This window comes from Mustela lutreola, chromosome 3 (assembly GCF_030435805.1).
Source record: "Mustela lutreola isolate mMusLut2 chromosome 3, mMusLut2.pri, whole genome shotgun sequence".
In the NCBI taxonomy this organism is placed as follows: domain Eukaryota; kingdom Metazoa; phylum Chordata; class Mammalia; order Carnivora; family Mustelidae; genus Mustela; species Mustela lutreola.
Window position 1 is genome coordinate 180574609 of NC_081292.1, and position 16127 is coordinate 180590735.

Consider the following 16127-nt stretch of genomic DNA (forward strand, 5'->3'; position numbering starts at 1 on the left):
AAGTCCTTCAACCATCTTCCCTCCTCAGTCCCTAATCCGTGAGTGATATATGGCCCCCTTCCCTAGATGCTTGAGAGGAGCTGGGAGAGTGAAGAGAGACTATTTGGTAAATTGAACATTTGCCTAGTCCCTCAACAAAGAATTTCAGTTGTTGACTCGCACTCTGTTTGGAACGTTCTTCCCAATTTCTCGGCAGGCATGTGGATGCGAAAGATTCGAGCACCTACAGGGAAATGAAGGCTCTGGGTTTCCCTTGCACCTCTGAGATGGAGTGTGAGTATGTTTGCAACCCTGCCTCGCTCTCCAAGAACAACCTTGCTACTCCCCGTGAAGGTCAATAAGGAAAGAATTAGTACAATGGCTACATGGGGAATGCGGATTATCTGAGATTTTCACCTACTCTGAGTAGGCCACCTTGTCCTAGCAGGAATTGCTTCTGGTTTCCAATGGTGTGCCAGAGAATCTGGCCAGGGCTGCACACATTAGTCCTGAAATGCATCGTTTGCTCCAGAGAAGGGTGATGTGATTTGCCTTGCAGAGGATCTCAGCAGTAGTTGGCTAGCTCAGAGGTAAATTGGGGTTAAGTTACTTAGGAACCTTGGTAAATCAGTGGGGTCTGGGCACCTGATGGAGCCTCTCAGCAGGCTCTTATCCAGATATGGCTTCCCCCGACAGAGGAGCTGGCCTTTCATTCACTCTCTTTCTGAGATGGTTTTCCCTGGTGTCACAGGTGCCAATGAAAATATGCATAATGAAGGTCTCTCTTGGCTTCCAGTTTGAACCTAGCATTTGGCTTCCTACCCACCTGACCAAACCCCCCTACACCCCCCATGGCCCTCCAGCTCATACACTTGAAAACCAGAGACTTCACGCAGTTTGCCTGAAACAGATATTAAGTCAGAACTAAGTTGCATAAACGAAACGCTCTGGGATGCAGGAGATACTGTCAACCAGCCAAGTGTTAATATCAGAGAGATTATGAGAAATTCCTTTTTGATTTAAGCAAGCTCTTTTTTTTTTTTTTTTTTTTAATGGAAGCCAATGTGTTTCAATTAAATGTGCAAAACTGCCAAAGCCTGTAGGACATATAAAATAAGGTAGGCTAATAAAGTCTTAAGGTATGTTAGCAAAATCCAACATGTTTGTGCTAACGAATTCAATGATTCAAGGAACTCACACTTCTGTCGTCTCGGGAAGAGAGAAATGGTTCACTAGGTGTGAGTGAGTCACTTCTAATGCAAGTCCAGACGTTCCAAAATTTTATGTGCATAAGTGCCCTGTTACTAGAGGAGCTTGCACGAAGTAGGAGAATAATTATGAGGCCCATCTACTTTCTCAGAAGAAGATTTATGGAGCAATTAATCAATTCAGACCAAGGTATTTAATTTACCAAGGGTGATATCTAAACAACATTAATGACCACGGCAGAGGGATTCCTGGTCAGTCACACTCAGCTTATTTAAATAGGTTCGATGCCATCTCGTCTCAAATCAACAACGGGGTCCTTCTAGAAGAAACAGCTATATTTTACACAGGAAGCCCATGTTACAGCATTTAGCTTCAACTTTTGTGAGATCAGCTTTTAAAACTGTTTGGCTTCCAAGTTAACCTTGGGGTGACTCTCCTTTACAAATAAAAATCTTTGCCGGCTACTCTGTGTTCCCTCCTCACCTTCCCCCAGCCCCAGGTCAAACATTTTCCCTTAAAAAAAAAAAAAGTAGAGAAAAATAAAGAAATCCCTAAGACAGCTTGTGGAAATTTTACGTTTAATGTAAATACAAACAGAAAAATAAAGGGAGGTGAAGGGGGGCGGTTCCAATGCTTAAAAAGGCAAGAAAGAAAGAAAGAAAGAAAGGCCCTCAGCAGTCTGAAACCAAACAAAGAAAGGTCTTTTGTTAGAGTTCCACGGAAGCCAGTTTTTGTGCATTTTTTTTTTTCTCTTACACCTAAAACTCCTAACTATCTATATCTTAAAATGGCCTATCTATGTATGATGGTCCTGGAGTGTCTGTCTGTCTTGACGTGGGGGAGTCTTGCGAAAGGTAAGAAATCTGGTTCGTAGGAAAAATGCGGGTCGGCAGGTTGGACTTGGCAGGCAGCAGCCCAATGGGAAGGCAGCAGCCAAAAGGTGGAGAGCTTGTTGACTTTGCTCACACACCGCTCTAAGCTTCATACCTGTTTCCTCCTCTGTCTTTGAAAGGAAATACCCTCAAGATAAATGTAAGAACTGTCAGAATTGACACCTCGTGTAGCCATCACGGTGGAGGAAGCCCTGAAATACCAGCTCCAGAATAAATTCCTCCAGTGTTTGCTTGCTTCGGTGCTGCTGGATTCCTGCCCCAGAGGTCCCGTGGTGGGGGGCGGGGGTGGTCTTCTCATGCAGCTAACTAAAGGCTTACCTGTAGTACCTGTTTGAGTAGGTAGGAGCACCACACCCTCCAGGAAGGGGAAAAGGGTATTTTATATTTTAAAGCGAACAGAGAAATTTTAAAGTATTGAATGGTGGTTAATGGTGAGAATCTGGCTCAGGCCAAAGGCTGCTCACAAAAAAAAAAAAAAAAAAAAAAAAAAGGCTGGCTTTTCTAAGCCTATTCTTTGGGGCTTATTACTGTGTGACTTTTTTTTTTTTTTTTTTTTTCCTTTTGAATAATCTCTTCAACAAAATGGGGATCAGAAAAGGAAAAGGAAACCTCCACAATACAAACTGGCCCCTGGGAGCCAGGACTGATTAATGGAGAATTTTATGGCTCATTTGTAGAAAAGGAAATTCTAACAGAGCCCTCTGTTTATTTTACTCCTACAATTCATATCAAAAAGACAGAAAGCAGAGATTTGAGAGGGTGGGGACGTTTTTAGATCTTCGAACACTCAATAGCTCAGCTGAATAGAGCAAATAGATTATAGGCATCTGAGCATTAATGAGTCCAAATTACCTGGGGATTTGTTACAAATAATAATTGTCAGGAAATGACAAAATGCTAGCACATTTTTCATGTTCCTTCTTTGATAGTGTAAGCTCAAGTTCAAATGAAACATTGGAAGCTTAAGGGCGGGTTCCAGTCCTTTCTTCCTCTCCCACAGTGAGTTATTCACAATAGTGACCTACAGGCTCACCAAGGCTGGTGTGTATTTAAATGTGAGCGTGTGAGCATTTGTGTGTATTCAGGTGTGAGTATATGTGTGCATGTGGATGTGTACATGAGTGTGTTAAATCTCTCAGAAACGAAGTTGATTATCCTTTGTGCAACTCATCATAGCCCAGTCCAAGGACAAGCGTGGCTACCTTACCCAGAGATGAATGCACATTACTTGGTTTCTGAGCCTTCTAAGCACAAATTTCAGAGAGGACCATGGGTCGCCTGGGTTGCTCAGTCAGTTAAGTGTCTGCCTTCAGCCTAGGTCATAATCCCAGGATCCTGGGGTGGAGCCTTGCGTGGTCCAGCTCCCTGCTCAGCGGGGAGCTGCTGCTCCCTCTGCCTGCCGTTCTCCCTGTTTGTGCTCCCTCTAGCTAGCTCTCTCTCTCTCTCTTTCAAATAAACAAATAAAATCTAAAAAAAAAAAAAAAAAAAATTCAGAGAGGATCAGCTTTCATGATTCTCCCCACATAGTAATGCAGAGATAGACGGATTCTCCCTAGCTAGTAATGCAGGCTTTGTTTGAATTATATGAAAATCTGTATTTCTGGAGCTCAGCCTTACTAAATAGTTACTCTATATTCTCTAATTCAGGGTAATTCAAATGAAAAGGAAAAAAAAAAAACTCCTATGAAAATAACAAGCCCTGTTGAGGTACCTTGAATGGACAGAGGCTGGATAGTCGGGACTCTGGAGGTTGCAGCACGTGGGATGTTTGCTAGAACTTGCCCGTCTTCCCATGTGCACAAGCACTTGCACACACAAGGTGCATAGAGATGGACATAGTTTGTGGCATGTTTTGCCTCAATTTCCCGAGTCACTGTTGAGGGTCTGTGTATTGTTTCACAGAAGTAATCCTCCTGGGAGCTTTGTCCCTGGCCTCCTGGTGATACCTGTCTGGGTCCTCCCTTTCGCTATCTGCAAGTTACCCATGAAGAGGTCTCTCTTATTGTATAAGTCAAGTTTCTTTCAGCTACGGGTGATAAAACGATACATCCTACTACTTTTAAAAAGGTAAAATGAGAGGTGTCTGGCTGCCACAGTCTGAAGAACATGCCACTCTTTTCTTTTTTTTATTTTAATCTATTTTTTAAAGGTTTTATTTATTTATTTGAGAGGGAGAGTGAGAAGGAGAAGAAGACACCCTGCTGAGAAGAGAGTTGCATGCGGACCCTAATTCGAGGACACTGAGATCATGACCTGAGCTGAAGGCAACCACTAAACCAACTGTGCCGCTCAGGTGCCCCAAGCATGCAACTCTTGATCTCAGGGTTGTGAGTTCGAGCCCCACTTGGGTGGAGAGATTACTTAAAAATAAAATCTTAAAAAAAAAGAGTGAAGTGTATTTACTGTCTTTAGTGACTTGACTTTAGTGACTATGAATGTTCAAATGATGCCACCGGGTGCTGTTTTCTACTTCTTAGTTCTGTTCCTTGGGAGTTGGCTTCATTATCTCTGCAAGGTCCCCCAGGAAGGCAGCCCCGCAGTGAGCACTGCCAGCAGGTAGCAAGACTCATTTTCCCTGGCGTGATGTAAATGTCGCGAAGGTCCTGCATTGTGCGCTTGGGTCATGTGCCCAACCTTAAACCAGTATCATTGTTGGGGGGGGGTGCATGTTATGGTTGGCCCAGCTCTGATCTTTGGCTCTTTATTGTTTCCTCTAACAAGAAGAAGGAAAAAGCAAGAGTGCAAGCTATAAAGAGAAACAGTAGCTACTGCCGTCCATTGCTATTAAATTCTGCACCCATCAGAAGCTCGTTTGTGGTGCTATGGGTGGCAAGAAATGCACTGGCAAAAAATTGGTAAAAATGTGCCCAAACCTTTTAAAATTAAGTTTCATGCCACAGTCTCTCTGAAGACACACATAAAAATCTGGTAATGGAGTTGTCTCTGGAGAAGGCAACAGGGGGCCAGAAGTGAGCAAGGGGACTGATACATTGCTGTGTCTCTGTTATTTTCAGAGAACTTCCCTGTGCCCTTGCACTACTTTTGCAAAACAGTTAAACACAAAAACAAAATACAAAGGAAAACCTACAGAAATGGCTGTCAAGAATATCACTTACAGAGAAATACTCAACTACTTCCCATATATGGTATTAAGTATAGGACTGTAGATCTCATTCAATTGTTTAATTTTTTTTTTAAGATTTTATTTATTTATCTCAGAGAGAGAGAGGAGAGAGCACATAAGCTTGAGAAGGGGGTGGAGGGATCGGAGGGAGAAGTAGGCTCCCCACCAAACAGAGAAACAATGCAGGACTTTATCCCAGGACCCTGAGATCATGATCTGAGCCAAAGGCTTAACTGACTGAGCCATCCAACCATCCTTCAAACAATTGTCTATTAATAGCACAGAAGGAGAGGGGAATTGAAATCATGCTTCCAATAATCAAATTGATTAAAATAATATCTTCACAGATCATGTAGTAAAATAAAATTTAAACAAATGCCTAATAAATGTCAAAATGTTCCTCACAGAACTGTAGAGATTCTGAATCACAATTTTGCAAAAATTAAAGTATATCAGTGAAAAAGTAATCAGAAATGTAAAATATTATCATTGATAACATATGGATGGTGGAGTTGAAGAAGGGGTTTTATTTTTTTGTTGTATTTTCTAATTTCCCTCCAATGAATATGAATCTATAAGCAGAAAATAACTAACTTAAAATATGCTTAAGTATAGTGAGTAGCAATTCAAGCTTCTATTTTTAAAAGTATAGAATGATTCTCTTCCTCTACATTTTAATGCTCTCCAACTTCCCGTCATAAGTAATACCATGCAGTGGCTTGACCTCGTACACTTTGCTGTATGTTATGTCATTCCTTCATTCATTAAGAAATATTTGATTTAATGTGCTTGAAAAGTAAAGGCCGAAATTAAAGATTTGGTAAAATCCTGCTTCTACACAGCTTCCTACTCTGCCTCCAACTCCAAGGAGTTATAACTTCCCCCTAACCTGAATAATTATGAAAGGGTTTTCCCCTCCCCACTTAAAGTAATTAAAAAACTAATCGCTTCTAAGAAAATACTAAAATATTCAATACACACTGGGGTCTTTTCCCGGGAAGGCTTCACAGTGAATGGTTGTATTGAGTCTTTGCTACTTAACAAACTTGAACTTCAATATTGTAGCATGATTATGGGGCAACATGGACTTATAAGAGAATTTCATTACTTTTGCAGTCACAGTCAGGGAGCCTAATCTCCCCTCTACACTTGAATGTGACTCAGATTAATTTTGGTGGGAGTTGGGCATGTGTATCTAGGGGAGAGTAAACCCCTAAGTGTATAATTAGTAATTACACACTTGTTTCTGGGTCCTGACTTGTAGAGATCAATTTTGTTTTTTCCAGTTAAACACAATGACTACATTGCAAACAAAACAAAACAAAACAAAACAAAAAATCAACCAAACAACAACAACAACAAAAAAAACAAAAAACAAGAAACAAAACAAAACAAAAAAACCGAAAAAACAAAAAACAAAGCATCTTTCTAGAGCCAACCAATTGACCTGATTGCTTTCTCATATAGTTTGGAGGTAATATGAGGTTTTTCGACACACTCCCCCACCCCCCACCGCCCCCGGCAATAAGTTTAGATATTTACAGAGTGGGACAGAACTTTTCTGTATGGCACATTTGGCATAGGGCAATGCCCTAGTTTGTACCCCCCCCCCTTGGCCAAAAAAATGCTATTTATTGCTATCTGGGCACATTATGAAAGTGTGATTTGAATGGACCCTCTAGGGTCACTGTACATTTTGCTCATCCTTCATGTCCTTTAAGACAGAACTCTCTTCCCACCAGTGTCTTATCAGGTTTTGTAATGAGATGCACCACAGATCTGGCCATTAGGAAATTTATATACCCAGAAGACTCCTCAGATGGCTGGGGCAAGTCATGTTCCACCCAGATCACCCATGGTGGCACATAGAACCAAGTGGCTGCTTGCTCCAGCTCTCCTCAGCTTCCTTATCCTGTCAGGAAGCCAGAATTGGAGGGGAACCAGCTTTCCCCAAGGGGCTTAGCATTCCTGATTTTAAGTTTCCATCCTAGATGCTAATCCCCTACGAAGAGTATAGGAAAGTGCCAATGACCTCAAGCTTGTTGGTTTCATTCCAGTATGGACCAATTCACTCCCTCTTGTCTCAAGATGGGCAGCCAAGGCAAAGCTGTCTGCACTGACTTTACTCTGCTCAACTAAGCTCCTAGATCCTAGATGCTTCACTTTTTTTGGAGACTAGCTTTTTGGGCACTCCACTCTCCTCTTTTAGGATGGAGTAGATGTGATGCAGAGTAAATTGTGCAATGAGAAGTTCAGGTGTCCAAAATGGAATTTACATTATTTCTAAGTGACTGAACTCGATTCTGCTCATGAGATCTCATTTCTGCTGTGTCGGATAACATTGGTTTGCCAAATTGAGGTAATTCAATCACTTGTGGTTTAAAAGTGACTCACTTTTGGATAGCTACTCAATCAGTTCAGTATCCTTTCCCCTGGCCTTCTGCTTCTGGGATCAAGGCAGGCTTGTACTGGTCCATGCACATCTTCCGAATCGCCGTCTTTCTGAGGCTGACAAGTCCTGTGAGTCCAGTCTCAATATCCTTTACTTGTGTTGCTTCAGCTGTCACTGTCTTTCCTGTTGAGGCCACTCATGTTGGGTTCGAGCACTATCTTCTTGCCCCATCACCAGCCTCCACTAGTCTCTGGTTTCTTAGATTCCTCTGGATCCCTTTGGATCACATGGAAAACTTTTGTCTCCTTTACCGTACTGCTCAGCAGCCATGGAGAAATGGGAAGCTCCTTCAGGCCCTCCTTTAGTTAATTGAACCCTGTCACCTTTTCTCTCTCTCTGCAGAAGAGCTTGATTTTTCTGAGAACGGCATGACTTTTCCCAGAAAGATTCTTTTTTTTTTTTTTTTTTCCTGGCTAAATTATTTTCCGCAATCCCCCCAAATCTGCTGGGGCTTTGATTCCACATATTTGGACCTAGCCTCAGCCTCAGGAGCGGGAATACCACACTAGGCTCCTTTCTCTGTGTCCTGTCTCCTTCCTTTTCTTCTCCGAGGAGATTCAAGTAAAGAAAACAACTCTTGCGCCATTCTGAATTCTTTCCCACTTTTAGATTTAAAATCTCTGTGCTCTGAATCGTCCAGTGTTTGCTTTTGATACTCAAGTCAAGTTTTCGAAACTGCTCGTCCTTGCATATTCATGTTGAATGCCTTACGCCTTGGCCATACATCTCAAAAACTCTACTTCTGCCTAAATGGATGGGAGCAAAAGAAAGTAAACACACTCACGTGCACGTGCATGCACACTTACACATTTAGATAGATTTCTCTACCTCATTTCCTCCTGCTTCAAATTATATTTGTTCATTTTCTGGTGCTTAAAATGACTGGCATTTAATTTCACTAATTTTTCTCTTATCTGAATATACATGTAGACAACTACAAAAACAATTCAAATAGACATGCTGACCACAATTTTATTAGAGTGGAAAATGTGTAAAATCTTCACTTCTGGGAATCCCGGAATCTATCACTTCCCCGTCATTTAATCAGGATGTCACCACCTTCTGGGAATGAGTCAGGAGTAAACAGCATGCCGTGTCTGCAGAAGCTGGTGGTCAGCATGGAATCTGTGCTCAGATGTTGAACAGCTGCCTACAGGACACTTAGCATGGGATGAGAATGCCTCTCCTACATTCTCCTTATTTCTCCTTTGTCTCTTCTACATAGAACATTTCTGTCCAGTCCCTACTAATCACACTTTCTCCAACACATTCAGTTTTTTTTTTTTTCCCTATCATCATTTTTTCAGTCTGAAATGACTTTCATCTGTTAGTTTTTCATTAGGCTGCTCAAAATCACCTTTTCTGGGAAACCTTCCCTAACTTACCCTCTGGACAGTTGGGTTCTTACTCCTCTGAATTCCCATAACCCCTGGAGTAAACTTCCATAATGGGATTTATTGCATCATTTAATAAGGGTTTGTTTATATCCTCATACCCCTCACCAGATGGTGATCTCTTTGAAGGCAGGAGCTGAGTCCTTGTCATCCAGGACCTTGCAATGAATAGCACAGTGTCTGGCACACAGCTCTCCCCAGTATTGGAGAAATGAATGACTTACCATCAGTGGAAGCAATCCAATGAAAATAAACAAAATAAAACAAAAAAGGCAAATCTAAAAGGCGACTTTGTTCATATAATGTTTTTCCTACAAATAATTGAGAATTTAATAATCACTGAACCAAAATCTACTGGTGTGAAGGGAATAAATTGTTCACATTATAGCAGACATATTAATTCTTTGGGGCTATTAAGATCCATTTAGATCTTGATTACACAATTCCAAAATTGCTTGCTAATGTCGTGAGTAAATCAGTTAAAGCTGGTAGAGTAAATCCTCACATTGGAAAGAGGCCAGTTTAAATGACTGAAATGTTAGTTTTTTTGCAAAAAAAAAAAAAAAAAGTCCTACAATTTTAAGATCGCTGAACTGTCAGGTCTGCTTTAATGAATAAATAATATTCATTTGTAATTATCCAAGGACTTTTTTTTAAATAAGTAAATGGATACTCTACTAGTTCAACAAAATCAGGAAAAGAGTTTGGTCTTTAAAAATAATCTCATCACAATTTCATTCACACAATATTATCTTGCTTGAATTACTTTTTTGTTTTTGCAACAATGCAAAGTAAATTTTAGTTCAATGTAAGTTAAACCAGACTAATTTTCTTGGTAGCGAGATATAAATGAATGAGGTCTTATTCTACCTGATGAAAGGCAGTGTCTTTTCCTCTTACATGTTCTCCCCACCAAAAAAAAAAAAAAAAAAATTTGTTGTGAATTTTGCCCTGTTATAATCAGGTGTGTCATTCTTTGTTATCCTCTCTGATCCTGCAATGTAATCTGTCTCAAGTGAAATTTGATATGCCGCAGGTCTGCTTTGAACTTTTCAGGGGCTCCCCATGGCCCTCAAGAACATGTTCAAAATTTGCAGCTTGTTTTAATTGTTTCAGTTTCCCCTTCCTGCCTCACCTCTGCTCACACTTCCCCATAATTCCTTGCAGCGCCTCAGAAGTCCTCCTGCCTCTGCCTCTCCTGCTGCTGCTCCCTGTGCCCAGAAACCTCCTGGCTTTCTCCGCACCTGGCTACCTACTGCACCTGTGTCAGCCTCAGCATTGTCTCACCTTGTTGCCTGGGTAGCCCGCTTTACTCCATGGCCCCGGGTCTAGATTGGATGTTCCCTGATAGAATTTAACCACACTAAATTCAAGGTTCTCTTCCCCCTGGCTCTTTCACTGGGATGTGAGGTATTTGAAAGCAAGATCTTTATGGCATTCGTCTTTGCATCACAGATGGCGTGTGACTGTGCCTCATCATTGTAGGGATCAAGCGTTTGTTGAGTGAATAAATAAATGGATGCTTGCAGGTTTTAAAGAATGAAGGTATATTCAAGATCTAGCTCTACAGACTTTGGTGAACTCCCCTTCACCTAACTTTTTTGAGAATGATTTTTTTTTTTTTTAAATAACGGAAATAACTTAAAACGTGTTACTTTTATTTTTATTATTTTTTAAAAGATTTACTTATTTTAGAGAGAAAGGGAGCATATGAGCAGGGGACAGATCAGAGGGAGCAGAATCTTCAGCATGGAGCCTGATGCCAGGCTTGATCTCATGACCCTGACATCATGACTTGAGCTGGAATCAAGAATCAGATGCTTAACTGATTGAGCCACCCAGGTGCCCCTTATTAATGATTTTTAAGCATCACTTATATGTCACTGATTTTCCAAGGCATCTGTGGTTGCTCTTCTCTTGAATGAGGGCCAGGCAGGGGAATTAAACTCTCCAGTCTTCTTTCTGACTACCAGGCTAGTTGAAAGCAAGATCCATTCCTCATCTCACCTCCCATTTTCCCGGAGGGGAGAAAGGAGAAGGTTTAGAATGCATTTTGCATTGTGGTGATTCAGTTTAGACTTGTCCTGAACTTTTGAGTCATTTAAGCCAAGTTGATGGGTCTTGCTCCTAAGAAGACTAAATCCTATCATTAGCATATAAACACTTAGCTGAGTTTGGAAGGAGGTAGGCTGAGCACAAAATGGGTCCAGGAAATTGAGCTCAGACTTAGCAGATAGATAGAAGCCTGGGGTTGTGTCAGGAGTGGTTCTACCACTACTGGCTGTTCTGTCCTGGCCAGGTCAATGAACTTCTCTGTATCTCAGCATACTCTTCTGTAAAATGGGCATAGCACCTACCTGGATTCAAAGGAGACAGAAACTGCATAGTAAGTAATTGTGCTCTCTTATAACTCAAGTTAACTTATAACTTAATTCTGAAACCCTGTGTAGACCTTGCTGAAGAGACCTTCCAGGGTACTTTTGTCACCAGACACAATGCTTTCTGGCTAAAATGTAAGCTTTTCCCTCAGTTGAGAAAATAATCTGAAAATTCTTTGAGATTTGGAGCCCCCACACATACCTAGAAAAACGTTCATGGAATGAGTAAACACTAATATTAAATCTCAAACTTGGTGCTGATTATTCCATTCTTACAGCATCACTTCTGGGGAATATAAAGTTTATTTATTCTTAGATTCAAATGCCCTTGGGGAGAAGGAGAGCACATTTCATTGTCAGCTAATATTTACAGGGGATTTATAGACTGTCAGCTGAGCTTTGTAAGAGGACAGGAACCTGCGATTTGTGGGATGAGTCTGGATGCCAGGAAAGACTTGGAATTTCTGGTGAGGAAGGAAGGCCCTCTAAGCGGGAACATGGTCTGGGCTTAGGAATCCCATTCTTATCACTATCTTTGCTACTAAAACAGTTCAGCTACTCTGCTTCTGTCCCAGAATGATTTGATATCCACATCTGATTTTGGATAGGTCTGCACTAGGGTGGGCTGCTTCTTGGAAAGTTTCCTAAAGACATACTCTTTTCAGGAGGTGGCTGTTATAAGGGACTAAAAGGGACCTCATCTTCTCATCTAGCAGACTAAATATTCCTTATACCTCCCTAAGGGTGGAATGGTTATACTATTTCTTGCGTAAGAAACAATATAAATCAATTTTACTCCTTTGTAGAGAGAAATGAAGAAAAGTCAAAGGTCTTGCAGTGTTTTTACACTTTTGCCCCTTAAATTTTTTTTAAATAAAGATTTTATTTATTTGACAAAGAGAGACAGTGAAAGAGGTAATACAGCCAGGGGAAGGGGGAGAGGGAGAAGCAGGCTCCCCACTGAGCAGGGAGCCTGATGTGGGATTCGATCCCAGGACCCTGGGATCATGACCTGAGCCAAAGGCAGACACTTAAAAACTGAGCCACCCAGGCATCCCCATTTTTACCCCTTAAATTTGTATTGTTGCCAGATCTTTGAAACCTCACCTGGGCAACCTTTGCAAGAAGAGCAGGGAATCATGGTGGACTCAGATATGACACTCTGAAGAAAATAATTGTAGGTTATGAAAACTTGAAAGTCCAAAAGGAGATTTTTAGCAAGTCACTTCTCTATGCATGGCAATGTAAGAAAGAATGAAAAAGAGAGAGAATACTTTGGTTGGTTTTGTGGCATTTCTTTATCTCCTGATCTTAATAAAGGCATAAAGACACTCTTCCTTTAGAGGTGAGTGAGTGGTTTTGAATTTCAAGAAAGAATAGGGCTTGTTGACACTTTGAGATATTGATATGATGGTACTCTCATTTTGCCTCCTTGGGGTTCCTTTTAATGACTGAAAAATAAGAGTCAAGAGACAAGATAGGCGTATAGGTCTTGAAGCTTGGGTTTCTTCTTCATCTGTTAGAGGGAATTAGAAATCCATTCCCTATCATCCTCCAAGAATGGGGGAAAAAAAAAAATCAAGCGATAATATCAATAAGGTTTCTAATGTCTCCTGTCCTGGGGGTGTGCTAGATACCCTTCTCTACATGCATTATCCCACACAATCTTAACAGCTACTCTGTAAGGTGGTACACATTCCAATTTTGTGGGTGAGGAAACTGAGGAAACTATGGCTCAGAGAGATTTAGAAACTTCCTCAAGGTCATATGGCTAGTTAGGAATCAAATTTCAAACTGAGGTTTTCCTGTCCTACAAGTCAGTGTTTTCTATTCTACACACCAAGGATTCAGAATGAAAACATCACCATTGTCAAGAAGCAGCTTACTCCATGTGATTTTGAGCTATTAGGAAACAATAATGAGTATGTATTTTCCCACACTGGACATGCATAATGTAAATAGAGGGCATGGTGTAGATAAGCATCTGAAAAGCAGACAGACACCATTGAGACATAGCATTTTATTACATCATTGAACTCTGCTCTTGCTATTCTAGTGAAGAGCTTTGTGGAACAAGGTGATTGATTTCTTCTTTCTTAGCAAATAAATAGATAATGAAAAGAAAAGAAGACTAGAAATTGAAATTTTCTGCTTTTTAAAATAAAATTACTACATGCTTATCATTTTAAATATATGGAAATAAGGAACCAGTATAACAACAACAACAACAAAAATCACCAGTAATCCCACCAACAATCAATAATTTGTATTGGTTTTACATAGCTAATATGTTGTACCTGTAGTTTTTATTCAGATCTTTTTATGTTGCCATGTACTGTAAGCATTCTTACATTCTTCTTAACAATTTTTATAAACAATTTTAATGTCTTTACTTTCCAATATGAGACTGTATCATAGTTTAATTAGCCGTTCTCCTATTTTTAACATGTAGATTGTTTTCATTTTTTCTCACTTTTATAAATAACACAGTGAGTAGTATTTCTGTTACTTGAATTTTGATATTATTTCAGCTGTACAGAAAAAGTTGCAAAAATATTACAAAGAGCTCCCATTTGTTATTCTCTAGTTTTTATCAATTCTTCTCTCTCTATCACTCTCTCTCTTTCTCTCTCTCACACACACACACACACACACTTTTTTCTGAATTATTTTAGAGTAAACTATCCTATATCCTTTGAACACCTCAGTGTATAGTTCTTAAAAACAAGAACTTTCTCTTGCATAACCACACACAAAAATTCAAAATTTGAAAAGTTAATATTGATGTATGTAACACAAATATATAATCCACAGTCCATTTTCAAATTCTTTTTTTTTCAGTCAAAGATCTAATACAGCATAGCAAAGAAAATTTTTATATGTGACATTTTATTTGAATTTGTAATGGTATTTAGCTTACATTCCTAAAATGAGGCTATAAGGTTATCAGGCATTTTTATGGCTATTAATATAAGGTGCCGAAGGTGGTGGTTATCTGACCAAAAATCTAAGGAAATTCTCATGAGACATTAATTCTCATGATGAACATTAACTATGATCATTAAAAAAAGCAAAATTGACTAAACAAACAAATCTTCACTATTCTCTTACTTTCTTTTAACTTCTTTGACTGCTGATGATTAGGAATATTTTTCTTTGTGTTTATTAGTCTACTCAGTTTCTCCTTTTATTAAATATTTCTTGTCTCCCCTCTTTTTCTAATTATAAATTTAAGAATTTTCATATTTATTTTATGTGCTCTTTATATATTAAAGTTATTATCTATTAACATATTTGATAGAAAATAATTTTGTTAAGTAGTTTGCCTTTGGGGAATTTCCTTTTTAAAATACCCATAGCTTAACTAATGAATCATTGAACACTGCATCAAGGATTAATTATGTACTTATATAGTGGCTGACTGAACATGATAGAAAATAAATAAAATAAAATAAAATAAAATCCCCATAGCATGACTACAGACACTTTTAATAGCTTTAGGGATGAATATTTCTTAGACACAAAGAAGAAACAAGAAAAAAAATAGACTTAGAAGAAAGAAGTCTAGAAATGAAAAAATTTCGTAGTCTCAGTTGGAGATAATTAGGGTCTAGTCTAGTTCAAGACTGTGATTACTTGAACTGAAAAAAAAAAAAAGAAAGCACTACAGGAAGAAATCATGATGTTGGACCAAGAAGCCTTGGAATCTGGTACACATGGAACCAATGACAACTCTGCTGTCTATTATGGACCTGACCTTCCTTAACTGCAGAATGGAATCGCAATGCCTATCAAACAAGGTTGATGTACCAAGTGAGAGAATAATTTTGATGTATATTACTGTTTATGCTAGTGATAGGAAAAATCTTGTGGGCTATGTTTAATTGTCCTGAGGATACAGCTCAGAGGAATGTTTTATGGGCAGACAAGAATACATGTGGAGAATGTATCGAGATTGTCTTAAAACTATATGTGTGAATATTATGATATAACATCACCATGAAGTGTTGTAAGTAGAGACATGGAGAACACTGAGCAGAGAAAACCATTCAGAGCCAGTAGTGGGGATTTGGGGGGAAAACTTAAAGGGGGTTTTGAAAGAGTGGCTAGTGTTATGTTAGGTAAAACCAGGCAAACAAACACACACCTTTGAAAATCATTAATTGATTCTTTATGTATCATATAACAAATATGATGTCTTTTGTACTTCAGGCTTTGCCTTGGTGTTATAAATGCAGCAAGAAATAAGATAAATATGATTCTTTGTTCTCATGGGCTTACTGTCTAACCGGGAAAATAAGAAATATTCCATTATGCATGTCATCATGTAATGACTTGCACTAGAGCTAGGAAGGAAAACACTGGGTTCAGTGAGAGTTTACGAGAGGGGACCACGTCTAATCTGGGATGTGGGGGAAGCTGGAAGAAGATGTAGCATCCAAGATGATTCCACACAGAAGAAACAGGAAATACTTTGTAAGTATGTCATACAAAGGGTTAAAAAATAAATCTAAAATTTGAAAGTATGTGAAATACATTCATTCATTCACTGAATAAACTTATCAACTATCTATTATGTGCCAGTTCTGAGAACACAAAAGACATGGCTGCTAATTCAAATTGCTTCCAGAGAACAAAGACCCCACTCCTGGCTGCACAAGGCATTCGTTTCTTTTGGTGGCAAGGAGAGAGGACTTC